Raw genomic sequence first — 11,917 nt, forward strand, 5'->3', positions numbered from 1 at the left:
TCCCTCCCATCCCTACTCCCAGAGTTCTGTCATCACTAAACCCCTGAGAGTTCCTTATATACGCCCTTCCTCCAGAGCAGTTTTACATGTTAATTAAACAGCCCTTAGCCCTGTCTCTAAGGAGCTCCTCTCAGAAATGTGCCATTTATCCCTATCCTTTGTCTCCTGGCTTGTTTCCTAGACTCAGTCAAATTGCACCCTCATTCCCTCCGATGCCTTTTCTTTTCCCATAGAACAAGATTACATTTGAATGTATGCTTCTGTTTTTTCATACATTTTTCCTTCCATAAACATTTATTGAGACCTTACCGATGTCCCACAAAGCCTTCCCTACCCTTCCAAGTGTTTAGTAAATGTCGGCTTAACCTTTCTGCTATGGTTTTACAATAATAATAGCTATCATTGATTAAAGACTGTGTAGTGGGCAACTATGGCCAGCCTAGCATCCGTTTTCCTTCTCTGGGTTACAGAGTTTGGGTTGCTTTGCAGAATTACTTCACCTCCACTCAGAGGCCTAGTGATCTAGGTGAAGCTGACCCCACCTCCTGCCTCAGGTATGGCACATGATCAGAGCTGGCTAATCAGAGCATTACATTTCTCAGTGACCTGTTATTGGTTCAAAACTGGGCAGTAACCCATGTCAGGCCAATGAAGGTCAGCCCTGGAACTCTTGTTGAAATTGTTGGGAACCAGCAGTGTTAAGCCTGCTGCTTCAGCCATGCCTGAAGCTACCCCTTGGAATTTACAGTTTAAGGAGTGAATCAGATTAGAATAAAGATTTTCCAGGTCCCAGATCTTTCGCTGGCTTCACTTGTTCTCTTTCCTGAACACAGAGCATAAGAATTATTTCGAATAGGGACTCACTTTGTTCATTCTTTAAAGGACTCATCTCTAAGCAAATCATTAGCAAAGCAATTCTCATCACTGAATTTACAGAAATAAATGAAGAGTTAATAAGTCATCTAAACTTTTAGATTCAGAAGTGGCAGTGACAAAAGTGACTTTTTGGCAACTGCAACTGGGTCCCAAATTTCTGACTCCCTCAACATCTAATCCCTAGGTCTCCATTCCAAACATCTACTAACCCAGCCCCGTGTCTAGACACAGAGATCAACATCTGGAGAGAAAGAGGGGTGTCCCCCACTTCGCTGATGCCCACCTTAGCATGTGTATCCTATCTGAGGACCCATTTCTTCCCTGAAAGATGTGCATCCCGCTTTGGGGAAACACACGTGGCTCTGATGCGATAGCCCTAACATTCATGCTGCCGATGACCACAGAGAAGGAAAGGGGGGCATTTCTATAGTGTCTGCCCACCTTGCTGCCTCCCTGCCTTCAGCTTAGGTGTAGCCCCCTCTTTTTTATTTTCTTTGCAGTACGCGGGCCTCTCCCGTTGCGGAGCACAGGCTCCGGACGCGCAGGCTCAGTGGCCATGGTTCACGGGCCCAGCCGCTCCGCGGCACGTGGGATCCTCCCGGACCGGGGCACGAACCCGTGTCCCCTGCATCGGCAGGCGGACTCCCAACCACTGCACCACCAGGGAAGCCCAAGGTGTAGCCCCCTCTTACCTGACATGCTTGATGTGCTCACCTATCTCTTACTCTCTCTTAGCCAACTGCTTACCTTTGGTTCTGTATCCAATGGTCCAAAATCAGTGCTGTCCAACAGAACTTTCTGCAATGATGGAAACGTTCTACATCTGTGCTGTCTAATATGGCAACCACTAGCCACATGTGACTATTGAACACTTGCAAGGAGGCTAGTAAGATTAAGGTATTAAATATTTAATTTTATTTCATTTTAATTTATTTACTTATTTATTTAATTTTTTATTTTTGGCTGCGTTGGGTCTTCGTTGCTGCATGGGGGCTTTCTCTAGTTATGGTGAGCGGGGGCAACACTTTGTTGCAGTGTGCAGGCTTCTCATTGCGGTGGCTTCTCTTGTTGCAGAGCACAGGCTCTAGGCACGTGGGCTTTAGTAATTGTGGATCGCGGGCTCAGGAGTTGTGGCTTGCGGGCTCTAGAGCATAAGCTCAGTAGTTGTGGCGCATGGGCTTAGTTGCTCTGCGGCATGTGGGATCTTCCCGGACCAAGGATCGAACCCGTGTCCCCTGCATTAGCAAATGGATTCTTAACCACTGTGCCACCAGGAAAGTCCTCATTTTAATTTAAATATAAATCTGATTAGTGGTTACCATATTGGACGATGCAGAACTAGATATCACCCCTACCCCATCACCTACAGCTGGGTTTGTCTCCCCGGTCCCTGTTCCACTCTTATTGGGAGAGTCTAGGTCCAAGTAGTGACCCTTTTTCTCTGTCCCAGACTTCTGACATTAACCTTCCCAGGCCCAGCCAAGTCATAAGATATGACAGCTCTGAGCCTATTTGCCATCAAATCAAAAACCCATCTTCTGCCAAGTTGGTCAAAACCAAGGTAACTTGTTCTTTCGGGGAAAGCCCTTGGCAACTGAGCTGCTGCTGGTGGGATGGACTTTTGAAATCCTGCCACAGCTCAGAGCACCCTGTGGAGGCAGATTTCCAAAGTGACGGTTCCATGACGCACCTGGGTTAACATCACACGACCAAGTTACAGGAACCACAGACACGAAAGGAACTCTCTCCATCACCTCCTTCTCTGTGGTGGATGTCAAGCTCTAGTTCAAGCCAAGGAAAGAGAGAATTTGAAGAAAGAGAAGGCAGTGGGTAGGATCAGATGCATGCCAGTGAAGGTTTAAGAGGAGTAAGGTCTGTGAGGGGCCTCTGAAGTGGACCAGCTGGCGAGGAGCTATTGGCCCTGGTGACCTTGAAGAGAGTCCAGCGGTCCAGCGGTTGAAGCAGTGAATGGATTATATGGGGTTACGAGAAGTTGGAGGCAGGGAAATGGAGATGGCAGATCCAGGCCTCTCATTTAAAAAGCTTAGCATCAAAGGGAGGCAGTGAGGTATCAAAGAGAGAGCTAGGATTCTGCTGGACCCTAGTCTGATGTTCACTTTCTCATCTTCAAAACTGGGCGAGTACTATTAACCTCAAAGTTTTATTCTGACCTTAATGATATGACAAAACAGATAATGGGTGCAAAAAAAGGAAAAAAAACTTTATAAACTGCAAAAGCCTGTAAAAGTATAAGTCTGGGAGAAGGAGGGGGTAGGGTAGTCGCTAGAAGGGGCAAGAGGACCAAGCAGAAGTGTGGGGGGGTATAGCTCTTATTTTAATACCGGGGAGACCAATACATATTAGTAGAAAAAAAGGAAGAAGCCCGTGGGGAGGGAAAGACCAAAGGGCTAAGGATCAGAGAACAAACATATAGAGAGTGTTTGGGGGGAAGGAATAAATGGCATTGTTTTGAAGCTGGAGGGAAGGCTGATTGGAGAGAAGCTGGGTGGAGCTGAGAATCGCCAGATGTTTTCAGGCCAGATGTTTATCAGAGGCACCCTGCTTTTTATTCCCAAGGGAAGGGTGAGAAGAATGACACGTCTTTATGCCGCGCAGAGGTTTATGGTTTATTAAGCGCTGTCACAGGTGTGACCGCATTTAATGACTCTGCCAGACAACCCTGGCCGTGAGGTGTTCTTTCCTCATTTTATTTTATTTTATTTTATTTTACATCTTTATTGGAGTATAATTGCTTTACAGTGGTGTCTTAGTTTCTGCTGTATAACAAAGTGAATCACTTATACATATACATATGTTCCCATATCTCCTCACTCTTGCGTCTCCCTCCCTCCCACCCTCCCTATCCCACCCCTCTAGGTGGTCACAAAGCACTGAGCTGATCTCCCTGTGCTATGTGGCTGCTTCCCACTAGCTATCTACTTTACGTTTGGTAGTGTATATATATCCATGCCACTCTCTCGTTTTGTCCCAGCTTACCCTTCCCCCTCCCCATATCCTCAAGTCCATTCTCTAGTAGGTCTGTGTCTTTATTCCTGTCTTACCCCTAGGTTCTTCATGACATTTTTTTTTTTGCCCCCAGTTCGTAGCCGAGGAACCTGGGGCCTGGAGAAGTGTGGGACTCGCCTGCGGCGAGTAGCTGGTACGCAGCCCAGCCGCCGCACTGGGATTGGAGCCCCTGATCCCAGGGCTGCTTGGCTGGGCCTCTGTCCCTCCCTCGGCGTGCTCTCCAGACTGAAACCTGGCCCTTGCCCACAGTTCCCACCCTCACTGACTCACTGGGAGGGCACCACCCCCACCCCCACCCCCACCCCCACCCCCACCCCCACCCCCGTTCCTCTTTACTCCCTAGAGCCAGTTTCTGACCTTCAAGACTCCACCCTCTCTTTCATCCCTTCATCTCCCCCTCCCCTAGCCCTTCCCTCCCTCTGGACTGAGCTGTTAGAATAAAGGAAGGGGTTTTGAGGACGTGAAGACTGCCAGCCACTCCCCTCTCTGGCCCAGAGATCCCCAAGGGAAACAGGCACCAAGGGCAACGGCGGGAGATACAAGGTGTGCTTTGTTTTTCTGGACCTGCCCAGTGCCCAGGGCTCTCTGATAAAGCTGGGGTGGAGCCCAGGGCCCAGGCTGAAAGAGGACCTTTCCCTCTCCCCCAGCCCTTGTTTGTTTTGGGCGCGTTTCCTCCTTTGCTGCCTAGAGAAGCAAAGGCGAGTGTACTCAGGTATGGATGAAGGGAAGAGAGTCACCCTCCTGTGTGTCTTTTTTTGATGCTCAGTGACCCCACCACGCACAAGTAAACCTGACCTCACCATCACCGTGGAATTTGACCAATCAGATCAGTGTTCCATCTTCTTAAGGTGGAGAGCAGAGAAGAAGTGGCAAGGAGACTTTCCTTGTGTGGGGAGCTGGGTAAGGCCTTTCTCTGCCAATCCATCTAAGCTAGAAACTTACCTCATTCTCCCTCATTCCTCAACATCTATACCCCCATCCCCAAATTTCCACCGCCACTACCTGATCCCCCAGGCCATTGCGCAGCGTCCCCTGCAGTCTCTCCCTCTCCAATCCACCCCTTACTCAGCCCCCAGAGTGACCATTCTGAAAAGGAAATGGGCTGAGTCATTCCCCTATTTATAATCTTTCAGCAGGGCTGAAGACAAGGGACAGTGGTGAAAATGACAGAGTTCCAGGAGCCTGGACATGGGCCCAGGGCTATCTATATTTCATATCTGGACAAACTCCACGTAGAAGTCTTTAGCCAGCCTATGTTTATTTGCTGGGGAAACAACATAGTTTCAACCAGAGCTCCCTCCCCCACCTCCCCCTTGGAGACTTTGTCTTTCCGTGGTTCCTCGTGGTCTACAGGGAAAAGGCTTAATCTGCCCTGCCCGCTGATGCAGCCCCACTGTCACTTCACCACCCCATCATGAATTCTAAATTATTGCCATTCTTCAGACACCCTAAGGGGCCCTTCAAGACTTTATGCGCAAAGAACCTACTGTGTAGCACAGGGAACTCTTCTCAATACTCTGTAATGACCTATACGGGGGAAAATAATCTAAAAAAGAGTGGATATAGGTATATGTATAACTGATACACTTTGCTGTACAGCAGAAACTAACACAACATTGTAAATTAACTATACTCTAATAAAAATTTTTGAAAAAAAGATTTTATACTGGAATCTGATGCCCCTCAAATAGGTTTTCCCACCTTCCCACCTGCAAACTCTTATTCACCCTTCAGAACCCAGATCGCCACCTCAGTAAAGCCCTTTCTGACCCTCTCTAGATAGATCTGGTGGGTTCCCTTTCCTGTCGTCTTACAATGCCATGTGCACACACATCTCCCTCTGCTAAGAGCTAGCATTTGCAGATCATGACCGCTTGGATTAGAGAGGAGAAAGCGGACAGAACTGAGAGGCAAGAAGGAGGTAAACCCAGTAAGATGTGGCGATGGGTATGCTGTAGGGCAAAAGAAGCAGGTGTCGGGGGATTGACTCCTAGGTCTCTGGCTAATGAGTCCCCTTCCCTCCCAGACTGATAATTCCTTGAAGGTGGAAACATGTCTTGTTTACCTCTTCATCCCCTGCCCCGTGCAGGCCTGGCTGGTGGAATTTCTTCAGAATGGGGCCAGGACTGAGCCTGCTAGAAAAGCAGTATCAGTGAGTCCAGCCAGGAGGTGCTGGGAAGACAGAGCCAGAGAACAGAGCCAGGCCTGAGGAAGGGGGTGGGGTCCCAGTGAGGGGTCCTGGTAAGTGTTCAAGAACTTTCATAAGTTACCTCAGTTGTTGGCTTTCTGTCCCTAATCTGCTCCCCTACCTCGGTAAGAGGGCCAATGGCCATTGGTTACAAGAAAGTCTGGAGTTTGAAAACTAACTTTGAGACCTAATTCTACCCCTGCCTACCATCCCTTGGCCTTAGGAAGGTCATTTCTTCTCTGGGGCTTCATGTCCTGAGAATAGTCTCTTTTTCTTTCTCTCTCTCTCCCCCACCACTGCTCTCTCTTATACACACACACACACCCCCCACAATGGCTGGCACACATAGATGTTCATTAAATGGCCATGGTCACCAACCAAGAGTGGGCATCAGACAGTCCAGCTCAGAAGCATTTTTGGGAGGTGGGGTTTGAATCCTGGCTGTGCCACTTACTTGCTGAGTGACCTTGGGCACAGAATTTGAGCCCTCACACCTTACTTCTCATCTGTTAATGGGACATAATAGTAGTATTGGCCTCACAGGTCTGTTGTGAGGAATAAATGACACAGTATGCCAACTATGTCTGGGAAGTACCCAATAAATGTGAATTGTTATTGTTAGCATTTCTGGGCATGTAATTATTGATAATTTTATGTCCATTAAAAAAATAGAAACTTCTGGGTCAGAGCCTGGCTGGTTTGGCAGGGGGCCCAGGGCAGGAAAGGGGCCCCCAGCCTTGGGCATGGGTGTGGAAGTGAAGTTGGGGGCCCAGGGCCTTTGGCCTGGGGGTTGGCAGGGACCATGCAGGGACTGAGAGGGAAGAGAGAAGAGAGAGAAAGAGAGGGAGAGGAAGAGGGAGAGGGAGAGGGAGAGAGAGGGAATTTGAGAAGAAATACAGCCAGAAAGAGAGAAAGAAAAAAACGCCACCACTGTGGCCAGGGAACCAGCTCCCAGTGAATGGAAACCCTGCAAACTGGTCTGGGCAGTCCCTGAGCCAGGCTGGGTCAGCTGTCGCGGCAGCCTCAGGGAGCAGCCTTGGGCGATGTCTGAAGTCTTCTCACCCTACCTGGGAGGCATGTCAGGAGCTCTCTAGGCCTGGCCTGTGACAGTCCTTCTGGGTCTGAGAGACAGAGACTGCTTTAGAGAAAACTGGGGCACACACTCCACTACAAAAAAGTGTAACACATAAAGTCCAACAGAGTGGGATTCCAAACTCTGCTTCAACAAGGGTGCCAAGACCATTCAAGTAAGAAAGGACAGTGTTTTCAATAAATGGTGCTGGGAAAACTGGATATTCTCATGCAAGAGAGTGAACTTGGACCCGGACCCTTAATGTTACACCATATACAAACATTAACTCCAAATGGGCAAAAGACCTAAACGTAAAAACCAAAGTATAAAACTCTGATAAAGGTAGTTGGTATATCAGGACCCACAAAATGATGGCCTCCTCAGGGGCCTGGCCTACATCACAAATCTAAACCCAAGCCAGCCTACACTTATGGGAAATGCCTCTCCGTCAAGGAAACTTCACATATACCAATCACAATCTTCCAACTCAGCTTTGTTTAGCTATGTTACCTAGAGAATAGGACCTGCAGGCCTCGTAAGAAACTTCCTGACCTCCCAGCCAATCATGTCCTGTTTCCGAGTTGCCTCTGTCGATACTCTATAAAACTCGCTCTTGGGACTTCCCTGGTGGCACAGTGGTTGAGAGTCTGCCTGCCAATGCAGGGGACACAGGTTCGTGCCCCGGTCCGGGAAGATCCCACATGCCGCGGAGAGGCTGGGCCCGTGAGCCATGGCCACTGAGCCTGCGCGTCCGGACCCTGTGCTCCGCAACGGGAGAGACCACAACAGTGAGAGGCCCGCGTACCGCAAAAAAAAAAGAATCCACCTCCCAATGCAGGGGACACGGGTTCGAGCCCTGGTCCAGGAAGATCCTACATGCCACGGAGCAATGAAGCCCGTGTGCCACAACTACTTAGCCTGCCCTCTAGAGCCCGCGAGCCACAACTCTGGAGCCCACAAGCCACAACTACTGAAGCCTGTGTGCCTAGAGCCCATGCTCTGCAACAAGAGAAGCCACCACGAGGAGAAGCCCGCGCACCGCAATGAAGAGTAGCTCCCACTCACATCAACTACGGAAAGCCCGTGTGCAGCAATGAAGACCCAACACAGCCAAAGATAAAAAATAAAGAAAAAAAAGAAAACAACTTGCTTTTGCCCCAAATTTCTCAGGTAGTGTGTCCCACTGCCTGAAGGCACTGTACTCGCGTCCATTGATTGTTTTCCTTTTACTAAAGGACATCAAATTCACTACTAAATTGTATTATTTTTGTCATTTGACATCTCCTAGAAGAAAACATAGGACAAAGTCTTCATGATACTGGATTTGGCAGTGATTTCTTGGCTATGACACCAAGAGCACAAGCCAAAAAAGAAAACAAATAGATAAATTGGACTTCATCAAAATGAAAAATTTTGTGCATCGAAGGACACTATTAAGAGAGTGAAAAGACAACCCACAGATTGGGAGAAAATATTTACAAATCATGTGTCTGATAAGGGAGTAGTAACCAGAATATATAAAGGACACCTGAAATTCAACGATGACAACAAAACAACCCAATTCAAAAATAGGCAAAGGCTTTGAAAAGACATTTCTACCAAGAAGATATACAGATGGCCAGTAAACACGTGGCAAGATGTTTAACATCACTAATCATTAAGGAAATTCAAATCAGAACCACAATGAGATACCACTTCACACTTATAGGATTGCTATTATAAAACAAGACAAAACAGAAAATATATGTTGATGAGGATATGGAAACTTTGTGCATTGCTGGTAGGTAATGGGAAATGGTGCAGATATGAAATATAGCTTGATGATTCCTCAAAATTTAAGCATTGAATTACTTTATGTTCTAGCAACTCCACTCATAGGTCTACATACCCAAACTAATTGAAAGCAGGGATTCAAACAGATGCTTGTATACTAATGTTTATAGTAGCATTATTCACATTCGCTAAAAGGAAACAAGACAAATGTTCATCAGCAGATGAATGGATAAACAAAATGTAGTATATCCATACAATAAATATTATTCGGCTATAAAAAGGAATGAAGTACTGATACACACTATAACATGAGTAAACTTTGAAAACATAATGTTTTCACTTAAAAATGGTGAAAATGATAAATTTTATGTTTTATATATTTTATCACAATTTAAAAAAAACCCTGCTCCACCACATACAGTATGATCTTGGGCAAGTCAGTTAACTGCTTTGTGCCTCAGTTCCCTTATGTGTAAATGGGCATAATAATTGGAAGGATTAAATGATATCAGATAATTGCTGTGCCTGGGCACAGTAGATGCTCAAATGTTATTTTTGCTATTGCCTCTTTTTACCCCCAAATAAAAATAGCTTTATTTTTCCCTTTGGTTATAAAACGAACACACACTCTTTGTGAAAACATTCTTCTCAGACAATATGTAATAGAAACAAGTTTCATAATAAATTTAATTTAGTAATAACTTTTTTAAAGTTTAATAGAGTTTATTTAATAACTTTATTATTTTTTATTGAAATATAGCTGATTTAATTTCAACTAGTGTTAGTTTCTGCTGTACAGAAAAGTGATTCCGTTTTACATATATATACATTTTTTTAATAGTCTTTCCATTATGGTTTATCACAGGATATTGAATATAGTTTCCTGTGCTTTACAGTAGGACCTTGTTATTTATCCATTCTATAAATACTAGTTTGTATCTGCTAATCCCGAACTCCCAATCCATCCCTCCCCCACTTCCATTCCCCCTTGGCAACCAAATGTCTGTTCTCTATGTCTGTAAGTCTGTTTCTGTTTCATAGATAAGTTCATTTCTGTCATATTTTAGATTCTACATATAAGTGATATCATATGGTATTTGTCTTTCTTTTATGGCTTACTTCACTTAGTATGATAATCTCTAGGTCCATCCATGTTGCTGCAAATGGCATTATTCCATTCCTTTTTATGGCTGAGTAGTATTCCATTGTATATATGTACCACATCTTTCTTTATCCATTCATCTGTTGATGGACATTTAAGTTGTTTCCATGCCCCGGCTATTGTAAATAATGCTGCTATGAACATAAGGGTGCATGTATCTTTTTGAATTATAGTTTTGTCTGGATATGTGCCCAGGAGTGGGATTGCAGGGTCAGTTGGCAACTCTATTTTTAGTTTTTTGAGGAACCTCCATACTGTTCTCCATAGTGGCTGCACCATCTTACATTCCCTCCAACAGTGTAGGAGGGTTCCCTTTTCTCCACACCCTCTCCAGCATTTGTTATAATAACTTTATTATTAAGTAAACAGCATTCTGCTGGTAAAACAAAAAAATATTGATATAATATAAACACATCTTAAAATAAAATATAAAGCATAAAACAGGACAGTGCAATCAGCAAACACAATAGTCTATCAATATAACCACACCCTAAAGTTTTAAACAAACTTAGAATGGTCTGTGTGATTGGACATTTTTGTTGTTGGAAACATATTCTAGTGGTGGTGGGGATTGGAGGGGACAAGAAGTAATCAGTAAGACATACCTTTTTTTCTAAACAAAAATGGGATCCTTTTCCACATGCCACGTTGTAGCTTTCCTTTTCACACCACAAAATATCTTCCTGACATCCTTGTTGACTTTTCAAATATATTATTTAAAGTATTTCTTGAGATAGGTGTGTATTTTGTCACTGTGTATCAGTGTCTGACATGGAGTCACTGAGAGATGCCAGAATTTTTCCAGCTTCTGTCCACACACTGTGGGCGTGACCTCTGGGCCAGAGAGGGTTTCTCAAAGTACCCTCTTCGGGACACCATTGGTCAGTATGCTTCAGCGTACAAGGATTCTATGGCAGGCAAAATAGATTTGGGAAATGTACCTCATGCATGTTCCTCTTTACACGTTCACCAAGCATTCGTTAAAGGAGTGTTGCAGGTTCTAAGCAGTCCTGCAGTTACGGAATTGGTTTAATTTTGTTTAATCCAGTTGTCTTATCTTTATAGGACCACTGAACAGCGTGGCCACATTACCAGAGGGTTACAGCTCCTTGATAAGCGCATGTGTCAGTCATTGTGTGCAGAACACTGCTGGACAACGCTCCAGTACAACACTCCAGTAGAGGTTTAACTAACGTGGCAAAAGGCTGCTCTTCTGACCGGTGGGGTTTTACGATGCTGCCACTGGAAATGTTGAATGCTATGTCGTGTTTTTGAAAATATTGGGGGAAAGGTTTAGTAGCAGGAGAAGGGGGCATTACTTTTGGAAATGGTGAAGAGGAAACACAGTAAACACACCGATGGGAAACCTTATCTTAACGATATCGTAATTACAGTCAAAGATAATGCAAATGAAAGCAGACTTGAGGCACTTTCTTACTGAAAAAATATGGAGAATCAGGAGGGAAATGCAACATGGTGTTATTCCCAATGCTGGCAAAGGCTGTGGTGAAACTGACATACCCAGTTATCCAATGATGCTGTAAATTCACACAACCCTTTGGAGGGTACTATGTAGCAAGAACCATAAAGATAAGTATCTCTTAGACTAGGAATCCCACTACTAGCAATCTCTTCTCAAGAAATATTAAATAGAAAGCCTTACACTGAAGTACTACCAACAAGAGCAAAATACTGGCTGTATCCTATGTTAAAGCTGCAAATGGAAGGTGTAAGGTGAGGTAGAAGCGTCCTCTTGGAGGTGACTAAGTACATATGGAATTAAAACAAAATGGTTATCAGTGTGTTTCAATCGCCTGAG

This window comes from Monodon monoceros, unplaced genomic scaffold, assembly GCF_005190385.1.
Source record: "Monodon monoceros isolate NGI ecotype Baffin Bay Population unplaced genomic scaffold, NGI_Narwhal_1 Super_Scaffold_5, whole genome shotgun sequence".
Taxonomy (NCBI): Eukaryota; Metazoa; Chordata; class Mammalia; order Artiodactyla; family Monodontidae; genus Monodon; species Monodon monoceros.